Here is a 16,745-nt window from a genome sequence, read left to right as displayed (position 1 = left end):
GAGGTCAGATGGCGGTGCTCAAGGGCAAGTGCTGCGGTGCCTACATCGCCAGCAATGACAAAGCCCATTACGTTCTCATCTGTAAGAGGTTTCATACAGCCTCTGCAGAGAAATGAAGAAATGTTTTGTAATTTACTCAGTTACTGAAGTTAATTCACTTGGGATTTTTTTTTTTTATTATTTTGATTTTTTTACTATTTTTAAAAAAAAACTTAGCAAAGAGGAATTTCTTTTCCATGTTAGTGGCTTCCTATACAGACAGTTCAACTTCCTATAGATTATGCCAACATGACCGAAGCAATATAGTAAAGTATGGAAGGATTTCCAACTATTCCTTTATGGATAGTTATCAATACATTTATTCCAGAAAACAATTATGGAAGCTGGGTGTATCTAAAATGTACATGTTGTATTGTTCTACCTGTATGGAGAAATGCCCCTATTTGGGGTTTTATGTTTGATTTCTGCTTTTTCTCCACTTTTCCAAACATGAACAATTCTAATACTGACAACTGTTCTGGCATTGCAACTAGAATTGTATGTTTCATAAGCATATACTCAGGTTTGGTTTAGCTGGAGCTCATGATGTATGGGAGAGGTTAATGTGACCCAATCATACTCTAAAGATAAGGAGTGGAAATTATATGTATTAGTTTAATATAGAGGATATTGACTGGAAAAGAATTAAAGATAGTTCCTTTTCATTAAGTTTTGGATGGGTCAGAGCAACAACTTTCAGCACCTCCAAAATCCCTTGCTATCTGCCACCATATCTATATTCCCCATCAGCCCAGACCTCACTTTAATATTTAAAATTGTACCTGTTTCCTTTTTCTAGTCCTTGGAAGGGCTTTAATTCTTTTCTTTGTTCTGCCAGTGCTTTGGCAGCTACAGCTGTTGCTGTCACATTTCATAAGGACTTTGTAGGCTTTAAATATTTCATTGCTGCACCAGCTTTTCTTTGGTGTAAGAGCAGAGCATTGTTCGTTAAGATGAGGTGCTCCACACTGGCTCTACTGCTGACACATGGGTTTAGCTGAAGGTGGCAGGAATTTGTAACTTGCTTTGGTATGCACATGAAGCTCTCTGCAGTGCAACTGCTGCCTGACACTAATGCAGCCATGGATGGAGCCAGGTGCTTTCCTTGCTGTATGATAGACCCCATCCAGCACAGAGACCTCATGGATCTTTCATGGGATTGTGGTATTTGCAAACTTACGTCTGTCAAATAAGAATTTTAAATAGACCACATCATAGTTCCTGGCCTATGGTTTGTGCCATTACTCCAACTTTGTGGCTGCATATTTCTCATTTTAAAATTGCCAGTGACACTGTGGTTGCTTTCATGCAGTAAATAGGTAACTTTCCCTTGTTCACTTGCAGACTAGGTGGGAAATAAGGCAGCAACATGGACAGTAGCTTGACATTTTAAAATGTCAGGGGGAGGAGAAAGCAAGACTAAAACTTGATGTCCTCATGCCTAAAGTAACTCCAGCTACTTATTGAAATATTCTTCTCCCCAGGCTTGAGCTCTGTATGTGTCAATCCAGTTGAATATAATTGGGGCTGTTTACTTTGACAGACAGTGAAAATTTAGGGAAAACATGGAAGAAAACACTCAGCCCCCAATCTGCAGTGTATTGCAGCATACCCTCCGTGCACATGGTATCTTCGCCCGTTCTTCTTTCCCCCAAAGTCATCCATCCCTCTGTACAACCAGGTTAGGTATTTGCATTCATTCTCAGTGTTAAACTGTGCATTAAAAAAAGCCCATTTCCTTCCTGAAGCTATTCATTGTCTCCCAGGACCTTTGATGACATCGCCTTCCTTTGATTCTGAATCATTCCCACATTCCCAGGTTTTCAGTATGACAGAGAATGATTGCCCCTCCCCCCAAAACATTACAGAAAGACCAGCTTCTCTTGTTAGGATTTCTTTTGAAGTATACAAGGTGAAAAGAGTTGAGCTGCAGGATAGAAAAGTATTGCTAAAACATGACATTTTAAAAAATTGATAAGAAAGTCTAAGGTTAAGAAAGAAGTTACTGTGCAGTGCACATAATTTAAATATTACAGGCTGTTCTTTTGTCTGAATTTTTCTAGGTGATGAAGGAAAACAGATGAGTGCTCTTTTGGTAAAAATTCTACATTTCAAGAACATTATCAGTTATGTTTGGACACCTCATGGCATGTTTCTATCCTCTAAATAGGGTTGGTTTTGGCTTCGTGTGCTTGTACAGCTCTGATTCTGCTTTAATGCACAGACATTTGTGTTTCCCTGCTTTCACTGTTGGTAACATGCTTGGTGAATAACAGCTTGCTGGGTTTACATTATGAAAATAAGAGAAGGAAATGAAAACGCAGATCCTTATCTTCAAGCAAAGATGCCTAAATTAGAGCAAATCTTTTTGTTGTTCATATGTTTGCTAAATATAAGATGTAGTCAAATCCCAGAAGCTGACATGGGAAACATCTGCAGAGTGGTTAAGTGGCAATTTGAATTCTCAAATCCATGATGGAGCCATGCCTGTTAAATCTGAGCCAACTAAAAGTTAAACCAAACAAAGATAATTTCCATGTTTGCATTTGAGGTTCACCTTCACTCTAAGGTGTACTTTCATGTCTAGCTGAACATTTACAACTAGGCTGTGCTGTAATGTTGTGGAGGGAGAAAGAGGGAGTCTCCAAAGGGCAACTGCAGTCAGACCCAGTGTCAGTTGTTCAAATCAGCCTAAAGACTTGGTGGAGGAGACTAAAACAGGTGCCTAAAAGCAAACCAGATCCTCAGGTGGCACAAATCAGCTGTAAAATCTGGAAGACATTGCTGCTTTGTACTAACCGAGGGCCTTTATATTTAATACTCAGTTGCTTATTATGGAGGTGGGTTTAAAACATTGCTCCTGTTGATTTAAATTCAGCTTGCAGCTTGTTGTATAATCCAAGGACCTTGCCACTGGAGGGGGCATTGCAAGATAACACAAGTTACAACAAGAGCGATTGTTCTCTCTCATCTGAAGACCTAGTGAACCAATTACTATTTAAAATCATTAAAGTGTTTGTCATAAACCCTTTCATAGCAGGAGCACTTTTGAAATATTAAATGCTGTTTTCCTTTCAGCCAGAGCAAGGATGGGTGGTGAGAGGGAGTCATTTGGAAGCGTGTGGCTGCAATTTCTTGTCTGAAGCTCATTTGTCAACATAACAAATGCACTGCTGTAATGATGGCATTGTTGTGTGTGCTGTGTATCACTCCAAGGGTTGTCCTGGAGGCAAGATGAGCATGTAATATAAAGCAGTGGGAGGACATAGCTCTGTTCCTTCTCTGTCAGAGGGCATGAAGAGTGTCCCAAGGGACAAGGCAGATGCCACCATACTGACATGGTGCCACATCCTTGCAGTGCTGAGCAGTGGGCTGGCTGTCACAGCTCCCATGCCCTGGCTGCTTGGGCACTCCTGCATTGCTAATGCAGGCAACAGCTTGCTGAAGGCTGGCTGTGCGGCAGTCCATCATGCTGTATAGACACACATACAGTGTGCTCATCATCTGTGCAGCTGCCAGAATTAAACATTTAAGTGCAAGTTGTATTTGCAGCCTCATCTTGATTTTCTCAAGGCAGTCATTTGTATTAGAGGTGGAAGGCTGAGACTTGCTCTGCAAGGGAGCTGCCTATGGTGTCCTTTATACTCATTTGTGTGAAGAATAAAGTCAATTAAATTGATAGTTATATTGGTGTAAAATTCGTGGAAAACTGGTGCTTGGCTTTGACTATTTTCAAACTATTTATTCTAAATTTGACCTTGGTTTTGAGTTTCTGGCCTTCAAAAGAGAAAGAGAGCATGTGAACAGATACTTTTCTTGCAACAAAAATGGCATCAGCAGAATCAACTCCAGCCTCTGATCAAACCTGAGAAATTTCAGCCTAACAGATTTGGTAGTCACTGACTTGGCACAAAAGCGCAGCCTTGTCTATGTGCTTATATGGATAGCTGTAACTACTGCAACAGGGGCTACTGTGCACATACCAAAGAAAACATCATGTGAGAAATGTAGGAGATAAAAAAATAACCGAGTAAACAGTACAGGGTTTGTAAAAAATTTGTTGCAGAGTGAAACTGAAAGAAGGCATTTACTAATATCCTGAGATGAAGGTGATTGTGCTCTAGACAGTTAACACCAGTAGTGAAAATCTAGGATGCAAAAGGAAATATGCATTAAGTTGTTTTTATCTAAGTTAGTCTTTTTGACCTAGTAGCAGTTAGACAGCTGTGCCATTCCTGGACTACTCTGTATCACTGGAGGGGTAAAACCATCAGAAATAAACAATCTGGCTTCTATTAATAGTAATGAAAGTAATTTGTGTTATACTTAGTGGTCTTCCGCCAGTGTACACTTGAGCGTTTAGTCCATTGCAGACATATGTGACAGTGCTGAAGAAGACCTGCTCAGATGCACAGGCTGAAGCAGGCAAAAAGAGCTTCCATTTCTATGGGAAAGTGCAAGGTTGTGGTGGGTGTTAAGTTTCCTTTGTCATAGAGAGCAAGCTTTTCAAGCCATGCTTTGTTCCCATGTGAAGAGAAACATATGCAGTTCCAGCTGTGAAAATTATCATGCGGTAAACTACTCTCAAATGACTTTGCTGCTTCATTTCATAGTTCTGATTTTGGAAGCATATCACAGCGAAGGCCTTCATCCAGGACTAAGTTCAAATCAAGTTTTGAGTTCTGAATTCAGTTGTGAAATCCCCAAGTGTTTCAAAATGCTTGTGAAGAATTTAACGGATGAAAAATGTATTATATTCAGTTTATTCAAAAGGTAAACAAAGGAGGAAGGAAACAGTTATTTCTTAACAGAAAAATAATTTATTTGCTTGATTTTTAGATTGTCTTCTCATCTCTGCAGGAAAATGTGAGAACCTTAAAATTAGAGGTAGGAATGCATTGAGACCAGGAGCAGGCATGCACATACATTTTGCTGTGTATTGTGGAAATGATGCTACATACATGAGTTTACTCAGAGCTCTTAATTCTTTACCTCCTCATCTTCCTATAGTTTAACTGCATGTGTGGAGAAACACTTCATGAGCAGCTTCAGCTTTCTGAACTTGATTTTGACTCTTAACTCCCTTATTCAGAAATGTCAGGAAGGTACTTACGGGCCTTAATTGATTTCTGTGGGACCAAGGTTAAGCATGAGGCTGTTCCCCATCCCTTAACCAATTGTCTGTTGCTGTTCAGCAAAACATAAACAAGTGTTTTATTCTCCTAGAAGCTGATGAGGTTTAAGTACAATGCTTAAGGGCAGTCACACAGTATAAGAATTTGGTGGAACAGGAATGGATTTTCAGAAAAGGGGTGCATATGAAAACCTTTGCAGGGTCCTGTCTCCCAAGGCTGCCTCTGTTCACCTCCAGCTTTACTATATGTGACCATCACATGTCAGAGCTTTTCCAGCTGTGACAGCACTGCTGTTACCACTGTTACTGTAAAACAACCAGTCCCTTTCTCTAATGCCCTCTAATCCCAAACACTTGAGAGTATATGGGAAACTTATGCTGAATCAATACTTTATGAATAAGGAAGCTTTTCTTACAGAGTTGATGATAGAAGTGAATGTTTGGCTCTTGTATTGAACAAAGTGTACTTGTGCAGCAGTTTCATCTCTGAATGACATTTTTAGCCGCAGCTACTAGAAACATAAATGGTAAAAAACCCATGCCTTGTCATGAAGGCCGTATTGAAAATAAAACCTGTCTTGTACTGGTGTACCAGCTATTGAAAGTGCCACTACTTGAATTAGGCCTGTCTTCATCTCACTAAAATAAATGTATTTATTAAGTATGCATATCTTTATCTCTTATGTAATGAGAAGAACAGAGCCATATCACAGATCTGCAGTGTCTTTTGTGCTCTACAAATTTTGTGAGACAGTCGCCAGACAAAAACTGATTTATACTTTGGCTTGTAATGGGTTGAATAATTAACAGTGGTGGTATCCATCACTTCTACAATATGCTTATCTCAGAATTTTTCCATTGGTTCAACAGAAAAGCAGGAACGAAACACAGGGACTGAACAATAAAAGTTGGTTGCATACTTGGTCCTTTAACTTGGTGTGCCTGCTTTGGACACCTGGTGAATAAATTTCTACAGCTTTAATAAAGTGTTGCTTGATAATGTAGACACAGTCTGGGTTCAGTTTGTCAGAAATTAATTCTTCAGGAGTAAGAGCAAGGGGAAAAAGAAGCCCCGCACAGCTGTCTATGGAATTTGAAGGCTATCAAATGAGTTTCAATTCTTCTTTCTGCCAAGACACTTTCTTTATTGGGAGCATGTATTAGATAAATATTTTGGAAGTTTCCTGTCATTATAAGACATGTGATCTTGGATTCAAAGGAATCATAGAATTGTTAGGGTTGGAAAGGACCTTAAGATCACCTAGTTCCAACCCCCCTGCCGTGGGCAGGGGCACCTTATGCTAAATCATATCACCCAAGGTCTCGTCCAACCTGGTCTTGAACACTGCCAGGGATGGAGCATTCACAACCTCCCTGGGCAACCCATTCCAGTGCCTCACCACCCTAACAGGAAAGAATTTCCTTCTTATATCCAATCTAAACTTCCCCTGTTTAAGTTTTAACCCGTTACCCCTTGTCCTATCACTACAGTCCCTAATGAAGAGTTTCTCTCCAGCATCCCTATAGGCACCCTTCAGATACTGGAAGGCTGCTATGAGGTCTCCATGCAGCCTTCTCTTCTCCAGGCTGAACAGCCCCAACTTCCTCAGCCTGTCTTCATTCGGGAGGTGCTCCAGTCATCTGATCATCCTTGTGGCCCTTCTCTGGACTTGTTCCAACAGTTCCATGTCCTTTTTATGTTGAGGACACCAGAACTGCACACAATACTCCAGGTGAGGTCTCACAAGAGCAGAGTAGAGGGGCAGGATCACCTCCTTTGACCTGCTGGTCACGCTTCTTTTGATGCAGCCCAGGATACTGTTGGCTTTCTGGGCTGCAAGCGCACACTGAAGCCAGCTCATGTTCATTTTCTCATCAACCAGCACCCCCAAGTCCTTCTCCTCAGGGCTGCTCTGAATCTCTTCTCTGCCCAACCTGTAGCTGTGCCTGGGATTGCTCCAACCCAGGTGTAGGACCTTGCACTTGTCATGGTTGAACTTCATGAGGTTGGCATCAGCCCACCTCACAAGCATGTCAAGGTCCCTCTGGATGGCATTCCTTCCCTCCAGGGTATCAACTGAACCACACAGCTTGGTGTCATCGGCAGACTTGCTGAGGGCGCACTCAATCCCACTGTCCATGTCAGCGACGAAGATGTTAAACAAGAGATCTTATCAAAACTGTACATAAGTAAATTGTTGCTCATCTCTGGTGTAACCTATTTTGAATTTCCAACACCTGTTCACTTCTTCAAAATACATTTTTTTAAAGTGAGACCAATTGAGAATCTGACCGACTTCATGTACTTCTCTTTCGTTCTTCTGGTACAGGCTGCATTGGGGTTACTCTCTCTCTTGTTTGTTGCAAAGCTGTTTGACAAGTGCAGTGCCATCAAACTTCATGAAAGCAGAAATCCTGTACAGTAGCACCCTCTTAAAACAATTTTGGAGCAAAGGAATGTTGCATTAGATATGCAGCATGCCCTAGTGTTACCCACTGTCCTGGGTTCAGCAGTAGCAGTCATGTTTCTCCTCCTTGGTAGCTGGTGCAGTGCAGTGTTTTGACTTTCGGCTCGGGAACAGAGCTGATAGAGATGTTTTGGTTTGGCCAAGGACTTTGTGAGCCTCATGCTCTGCCAGGGAGGAGGGGAAGCTGGGAGGAAGCAGAGACAGGACACCTGACCCAAACTGACCAAAGAGGTATTCCATACCACAGCACGTCATGCCCGGGATGTAACTGGGAGTTAGCCGGAAGGGCTGGGAGACTGCGGGGTTGGAGGAGGTATCGGTCGGAGCTTGGTCGGGCTTGGGGGGCGAGTTATCGGTCAGCGGGTGGTGAGGTGTTGTATTCTGTTCCCTTGTTATTTCCTTTATCATTATTATCATTGGTGGTAGCAGTAGTGATTTGTGTTATACCTTAGTTACTAAACTGTTCTTATCTCAACCCATGGGAGTTGCAGTTCTTTGCTTGTTTTCTGCAGTTCTTTGCTTGTTTTCTGGTAGCCTTCCGAGAGCAGGGGAGGGCAAGAAAGGGGGGAAGTGTTAAAAAGCAAAGTTCATTTGCTAGCTTTGTTTTTGAAAAAATAGATGAGCAATAAGGTATTGCATAATTCAGTACAAGACGTGGAGGTTTTTCCTCTCAGAAGACAATTGTAAAAATCAAGATTGCTGGGTTTAGTCTTTTTTTCTATATTGAAAGCAAAACACAGCACACGGTGAGTATGGGAGATGACCAGGAAGCATTTGAGATGTTTAAGTGCAGTATAAAATTGGCTGGCTAAATATAAATATAATAATATAATATAAAGGTTAATAATAAGGAGAAATAACTTTCTGACTATAAGTGACATTTGTAATTATGTGTAAAGTAAGGTTAAAGGTATTTGGATCCTGGGCTCCATCACCTTAAGATGGTTCCGTTAGCACTTTTTATACCTCAGAATTGCATGATGATTTCTCAATTGGTGTGAGGTGGAGAAAGGAGGAGGAGTTGATTGGCTAACACCAAATCAGCTGTACAGATTTTGGATGGGGCAACCCCATGCTGCTTCTTCTTTAGGAAAGGAAGAGTGAGAAGTTTATTAATTTGCAGGAGTGCCTGTGAGAGCTCAGAGGAGGCAGTGTGGTTATCTCTAAAGCGTGCCACTAATTCTGTCCAAAGAACATGGTCAGAAGAGGAGGAGGCAATAGTTCAGATCACTGTAGAAACCATTATGCGTTTATATGAACCAGCAGAGGAGAATTCAGTCTGGAAAATCACAGTATCTGTTTGCAAAGGAAGGAACCCAGGGAAAAGAATTCGTTCACTTTTATTAAAATAGCAAATTCACTCATAAGATTTGGGGGTTATTTCCATTGTGACCTGAGCAGAACAAAACTTCCTTTCAAACAAGAATCTTCCTGGCTGCTATCAGTCAGCTCACATTCGGATGGAAAGGGAAGAAAATTTTTAGTTCTATTGCCCTTGAAAAACAATGGCCTTTAATTAAAGAGGGATATTTTTAGTGAAATACAAAATAGCTTAACAAAATATAAAGCTCTTCTAGTAGTCATTGAAATTCAGAGTTCTCTGAGTTCTGGCATTGGTGCAGAAAGAAATTTAATAGAAATATGTACAAAATGTCTGTCACTGCTCCCATGTCATGTTGGTTGTATTCTTAGAGCCCACTAGTGGTTGACCCAGGATGATAAAAATGCATTGCAGCTGGTTGCAAGTATTAGTACTCTCTTACCATGGATGTTACGTGTCTCTGCATAGAGATCTGATGCTGCCAAAACTTCAACCTTGAGGGTTTCAGCTCTGCTGCTAACCCTATTCAACTCATGGCTTGGAACAAGTTACTCAATTTGAAGTGTGTCTGTTTCCCCTCCCAATAAAAGCTTTAGCATACATACTGTGTGCAGAGTGTAGGATAAGTGGTGAATTCATGCTTCCAGTATTCTGTAGATAGAATGATAGAAGCAAAAATAATAGTTGTTGTTACTGGGGCTGTATCTTCTAATTCTTTTTGCACTTGGCTTTGGCTAAAAAGTTTTCACACATTTGGGTAAGTCAGCATGTAATCTCAGAGGGTGTTTTTGCTGGGAAAGTGGAGGTGATTGTCAGAGAGAGCCTGCCCCAGCAAATAACTTTTCTGTAACAGGTAATGTGCCAGGGTAGCATTCAGCTGGCTTAGATTCACAGCCGTCGTGATGAATGGAAGCTAGGGAAGAATAGTGGCCAAATAGTGAGTAAAGAATTGCAGTATTTGCCCTGCATCGAAACACTTTTAAGGCAGATCATGCCAAAAGCATGTGCCTCATGAAATCAGAAACATGGTGATGGACTCAGAGACGTTAAATCAGTCACCCAAGAGCATAGGGAGGATTGGTGCAGACCTTTCAGTTTTGGTCTGTCATATCATGACTCACTCTGTCATGAGTTCATATCTAAACTCATATCATAAGTTTAGAAATGAAGGGTACCATGCTGCAAAGCACCTGAGCTTGGGTTCCCCTGGCTTTTCAGGTAGTAACATCAAATCTAGGGCTGTACAGTGTGGTAAATAACAGCAAGGAGACTGTTCATCATGGTATCTGTGACATTACTACTCTTGTTAGAAAGGCAGCTCTATTCAGGTAGTTCCATATTGGAACATTCTTCCTAGGGAGGAATAAAAGGATCTGGATGAGTGCCATATGATTCAAGCCTACTCAGAAGTTATCCACCATAACAGGAGCAAAAACTCACTGGAGAGTCCTACTGGTGTTAAATCTCTGTGCAGAGAGTGTCTGGCATAATTTTATTAGAAGACTAGATACGCTCTTAAAAATTATATCTATTATATCCATCCCAGAGGCATTCATTCAGAAAAGAGTAATGGAGCTCAGCTGACAAAAGGGATTTGTCCATTTGGACATGCTGAAGGGCCTTGAGATAAGAAATAATTCTCATATAAGCAGTTCCTGAGTTAAAATACTAATTTATAGGAAATACTTTAAAAATAGGCCTTTTGAGGAGATTTTTATATGGCTCAGGTTTCTCATTTTTAGAAGCTTTAGAGCTTACCTCACCTGCTAAGAGTTTGCAAATTCAATCCCAATGATTTGTATGTCTACAGTCACACTTTTCAAAGCATATTAACTTCCGAGCAAGGAGTGTGTTTTGCTCAGGACATAGCCATGCTGTGGTTTTAGGGATTAGCTCAGGGAGCTCTGGCAGTTTCACTGGACAAACCTTTGTCCTGATGGAGAGTCATTTGCCTTCCCCAAATGGTGCAGCAGGATGGATGGGCATGACAGCAGAATCCTGCCCTTTTGGTTTTTACTCCCTGAAAGCATTCCAGGATCAGACAGCTCTATGACAGACTGAGCTGTTATTTTTAACAATCAGATTTCAGCTTCCATGCCAGCATGCATTTCTTGGGATGTTTCTATACATTTTCATAATTAATTTATAGGGTGCAGTGTCAGGTACTTGGCTAACATCTGATTTTATCACCTGGGTGGCTGCCTGCCTTTACTGTTGTAATTCTGCCAAATAGCAATCAGGTTGTCTGGCATGGTTTATTCTTCATGTACCGTGCTGCCTACTGCTTTTGTATCCATTGCCCAGGAGATACGTAGAGAGTGGTACTTTGAGGGATGGAGGAGGAGGTGTGTGGGTTATTTTCCTAGAAATGCTGAACTATGAGGACTACCTTATTTCTGTTGAGCTCAATCTTTAGTTGGTGTAGAGCTTACCCCTCTTTTAAATGAGCTCAGAGATTACTCTAGCTACTAAAAGACCCTTGTCAGCAGTTTACACAAGAGAAAATGCATTGGTTTGCCCTTTATCTGGTTTTGTGATTATTTCTTGTTAACTTTATGAAGAAGTGTGATTCAAATAATAGGAAATATATCAGGAATGTAGCTCTAGGAGAAATCGCCCCTTTTCAAGAATTGCTTTTACATTAATGGATTTTTAGGCATTTGTATTATCATCTTTTCAGTGGAAGAGACAGTGTCAAAGCCCCATTTGTGCCTGCTTGCTTCAGAGGGCAGGTTAAGAGGGCTTTTAAAACTGTGTTTAAAATGCCATTTATACTAAAACGCAGGGAAATCAGACTATGTAAGAAATGGGCTTAACCCAGTTGTCAAGAATGAGCTGTAGGTAGCTTCAAGACATGCACTAGAGTTGGCATCTCTCTTGATCTTGGTTATGGAAATATCTGACATTAATCTTAATTGCACAAAATGAAAGAGAGCCATCCCAAATCTTGGCAGAGCCTCGCTGCCCCTAGGGTTACTTGTGTATTAATTTAATTTACAGGAACTGAGAATAGTTTCTTTAAAGGTGATCTGTGGAATTAAAGGTTTCTCCTTGCTTTGATGCAGTTAAGAGGCCAAAGTTTGTGGGGACTCAATGAAGCACTTTAATCATGATTTTTTTTTCCTCTACTCCTGATGAAAGTGCTATTGCATTTAGTGAGACATTCGCAAGTAATATCTAGTGTTTACTCACTGTTATTTGCTGTTGTCTGGGCAAAGTGTACTTACCTCCTCAACCTGCAAGAAATATGAAATTTGCCTCTGGCCCCTTAGATTTCATATTAAGCTATTTTTCAGCCTTTAGTGAAGAAAATTCTTTTTCTTGCTGCTCTATCCTCAGTACTGGAAGTAGCAGCAGTCTGGTCTTGCCATTTTGCAGCCTTGCAGTCAGCGCTTCTTTGATATAAGTTGACTGTAAGACTGGTTTTTGTTCTTCACCATGTTGCTCAACCAGAGACTCCCAACAGTCTGTCCATAGGGTGCAACAAGAAGTCATTATTCTCTGCAGTGCCATGTGCTATGTTTTGGTCTTGTGTCTGTGTACTTCACAGAGGTATTTTTTCCATCTGTTTACAAGGTACAGTATCACAAGTGGATGCAGGACTAAATCCTAAGCCTGTTTTTTCTTGGAAATAAGAAAATAAGCAAATAAGCAGTCATGGAGCTTTCCTGCATCTGGGAGGGAGGTGAGGAGCAGGAGAAACATGGAATGAGAAGCGGCAGCACATTTTGGCAGTAGCTGAAGAAGGCCAGCTTGCCTGTAACTCCCAGCAAGTCTTTTAGCTCTGAAGTGAAAATGCATGATAAAATCTCAGGCATGGAGCACTTCACACAGCCTCACCATGGGGAGGCAAGAGAAAGAGGGCATGTTTGCTTTGTTCTTATGAGTGATCTCGTCCAGTGTCATGCACCCATGGGTCTTTTTTCCAGGCATTTTTCACAATTCTGGATTTTGTTTTTTTTTTTTTTTCCATTCCTCAGATGTTCACTTCAATGGTGTCAGCAAGGGGAACAGATGAATAATTTCCTCACATCCCCAGTATTTTCTTAGAGGGGAAGCTTCATGTACATGTACAGACACACAGACATAGGTGTGCAAAAACATGAAGTCTAAATACTGCTCAGAAATGGGCATCCACAGTTGAAACTATTTGCACAGATACAAGCTGTCAGCCTGCACGTGTTCTGGCACCTCCTGAACTTTACTCTGTCAGAATAATTATTTACCGTAAGGAATAGAGCTCTTGAACCCAGGTATTATGCTTTTCAAAGTGAGCTCTTGCATACCATGGTACAGCAGGGAAGGCTGCTGTGGTCTCAGTCTGGTCTACAGGTGTTCTAGACTGTACACTGCTCTGTGTTCCCATTTGCAGTATGGTCCCTTCAGGTGCTTTTTTTCCTGGGAGTTTATTGTAATTGCCTTGCATTGACCATTGACTGTCTCTGTAGTTACAGAACTACTGAGGTGATCTCTCATTATGCAATTACGCATAATGATGAAATTACAGTGTGTAATTTATTCATTTTGAGACAGGCCTGTGATAAACTCCACAGCCACTTCTTTTTCTAGGAAACCCTCATTTTAACTTTCCAGGTTGAGTGGGAGGTTCCACAGCGCAGGTGAGGGGTTGTGTTTGCCTGGCAGCAGTGCATGTCACAGCCTTGCTGGGGCACGAGAGACCAGAGTGGGAACTCCTGGGCAGGCAGCATAGACAGCACACTGAGACTGGGGCGGTTCTTTCCAGCTGAGATTGGGTCAGGCAGGGAGGAGGGTACATCAGTGGTCAGTGGTGGCTGCGTTTTTCTGGCTATCACTAGGATTCATTTCAGATCTGACATATTTTTCCACACTTGGGTCTTAATGCAGGTTACTGTGGAATTCCTTACAGAAGCCAAGCTGTTACTGCGTTCAGCCTTTGATATGGGAATGGAAATGTGAAACATCTTTCCATTTAAACAAAGGATGCTGATAAAGTACGTGCTGTGAATTGAATGTTAATGCTATTACAGGACATGAAGGATTGAGATGTTCTGTTGAGAGCAGATCTGATCACAGGCCTTTAAGTGAATACAGTGCCTTTTAACTCCCTCTTATTTCCATTTAGAAGTAATAAAATGACTTTCAGATTCAAATGTGAATTATTTTGTGGTGATTTAGATCTTCATACAGACAAGGCATGAAAGTATCACATTTTTTATTGTATGTACGTTTCAGCAGGAATTTATAATAAAATTGACATGTTGTTTTTTGTAGAAGCTTTGGGTATTACTCAAGAACTCTTTACAGTTGGAGTTGGTTTAGCTCCTAACATTAACAGCTGTATTTTAATACAGCCTCAATGCAATTACACATGATTAAGAGACAGGGATATTTTTTTAAAAAATACATATTTAATTGCCAAAAAACCCCCAACTGTCAAATCTTTAAAATTTCTGGTTTGTGAAAAGCTGTCTTATCAGTATGGACCTGTCCATGGAAGTGCATGGATAGTGGTGGAAATGACAGGGCATTGGCAAAAGTAAGAGTGTTACAGGAACAGCCAGGAGGCTGCTTGTTCATGCAGTCACCTCAGGGAGACTGAATTTCACATCTCCAAGTATTTGATGTTTCTACCAGACCATTCCTGCTTTTGTTCTGGGTGTCTCCTGTTCTGATATTTATTCAGTGTTTTTTGGAAAGAAAGATCAGATTAGAAGCAATTTTGAAAAAAAAAACCTGTTTCCTCCCACTTCCCTGCCAGATTGAATTGCTAATCATTGCAATTGTAAAGAATAGAAAATGGACATGAATTATGTTTGACCCAGACTCTCAGTCTTGGCTTGCATACTGTACACATATCAGGCTTTAGGGGATCCCTTGGTGTCATAGCCTAAGTGGTTTCAAGGTCTGAGAATCATTCCGTTTAATGCTGTTGTCACAGGTGATTAACATCATGAGCATCTTCCCATTGCAGTGCTTCATTATCCGCCCTCAGCAGTGGAAAGGGAAGTGCTTCATGCCACCCCTGCTCTGGGGTGGGTGCATCTTGGAGTGCTGTGCCCAGCTGAGATGACTGCTCCCGCCCAGTGCAAAGATACATGCAAAGGGACAAATGCCTACTGCTGTGAATTGCAGTGTAGCCTGGGGACTGATACCAGAGCCTGTTGTGTGTCTTCTAGCTTGTGTGTAGGGTAGTGCTATTATATTTCCTGACAAATGAATTAGGAAGTCCCCTATTGGTTTTGGATGACAACAGAATAAAGATTTCCTAGAGTCCAGAAATCTCAGTAACTCAGCAGAGCTCTCAGTTGTCAGAGTAAACCTTGTCCTCTCTTCAGCAGTTTGAAAGAATATTTAAAATGTAAAGCAACCAACTAATGAGGAAGAAGACTTCTCTGGGCCTGGATGTTTCCTATCTCGCAGAATATTTCTTCCTAGTCTTAGGCACTATTTTGTTGTCTTTAATACCTCTTGATTGCATCTTGTTATCATCTTGTCTTGATTGGCTTTGTGGCTTGTTACACAAAAAGGGTGCTAATCTTTGTTAATTAGTTCCTTATTAGAGTCAGTTGAGATTTGTAGCACAAGCAGCAAGCTGGATTTGTGATGAGAAATAATTGGCTGCCGAGGAATTCTGAGCGTGAAATCATGTCAGTATAAGTGATGATACTTTAATATTTTATGTGGGTTTGTACGTGTTTACTGCAGTATTTCTTGATTCTTCCAGCTGCTGTTCCCAAGATTTCTTTTTTGTCCCATAGTTGTGTTACTAGTTTGAGTATAGCTTACTTTTCCAAGATACTTATTTCCATATTGTATTCTATGATTTTATTATTTCATTCGTAGTGAGCTGTTTTGTTCAGAAAATTGTCTTCTGTAAATGGCAGGAAGGACTTTTATTGCTTTTCACACTTTATCCTGTCACAATTTTTGCTGTGTCATAGGATTGGATATTAGAAGATCTTTGGAGAATGTTAATACCTGAAAGGTTTTCTGGAGAACTGGTAGTAGGAAATGGGATGTAAGACTGTAGCACTACCTTAAATCAGTGGGTTGCATCTGTATTTCACCGAAAATCCAAGCCATTGCTCCTGTGTGCGGTCACACTAGTGATGACCAAGGCTCCATGTTGTGGCATCAATCACAGGTGCTGCTTCAGGAAGGAGATCCCATGGGAACTGAGTGTAAGGAGCAAACCTCCTCTGTGTTTGCTTAGTTCTGGGACATACCCCAGGAGATGACACTGAACCCAAACCAAGCCTTTGGCCTGACTTTCTGATGTGACACAGTGCTTTTCTTGGGAGGCAAAAGAAGATGTGCTTTAAAGCATTAATCCACGTCAAAACAAAAACTTAGGAGACTGAGTATTTTGAGACCTGTGTTCTCACTGTGCTCTGCTCCAGGTCTGGGTAGTACTCCTACCCAGTATTAATCTGGGTAGTACTCCTTTCTCCTCTAAAATGGAAATATGGACAGCCCTGGGAGCACAGTGATGAGCTGAACTGTAGAGAAGTTGAGCCTGTTTTTTGGCCAGTGCTGGTGGAGAATCATCTTGGGCTGAAGTGGGCACCTCTGCAGCAGAGTTTCTCTGTCCCACTGTGTTTGTACATGTGCCATATGCTCATTGAACCAAGCAACAGGAACAAGCAGAGGAAGAGAACATGTGTGTAACCTTTAACTTAACTTTTAGTCTATTTGTAGCCTAAGTACTTCTATCTATTGGTTTTGATAGCATGCAGGGCTCAGTGAGATGCCAAATGTTCTGGCTTCTGTGTTAGGTTCAGCAAGGCTGTGTAGAAGTGTG

At 41.1% G+C, this 16,745-nt stretch overlaps 1 protein-coding gene across 8 annotated transcripts in view; it reads left to right on the top strand.

Moving 5' to 3' along the window:
- Positions 1–16,745, top strand: part of IL1RAPL2 (interleukin 1 receptor accessory protein like 2) — a 372,128-nt gene that overhangs the window by 221,014 nt on the left and 134,369 nt on the right. The gene's annotated exons all lie outside the window — the stretch shown is intronic.

The sequence above is a fragment of the Pezoporus wallicus genome, unplaced genomic scaffold (assembly GCF_028554395.1).
Source record: "Pezoporus wallicus isolate ANWC-B61680 ecotype Strahan unplaced genomic scaffold, APGP_CSIRO_Pwel_v1 scaffold_6445, whole genome shotgun sequence".
NCBI lineage: Eukaryota > Metazoa > Chordata > Aves > Psittaciformes > Psittacidae > Pezoporus > Pezoporus wallicus.
This window is presented reverse-complemented; position numbering and strand designations above follow the sequence as displayed.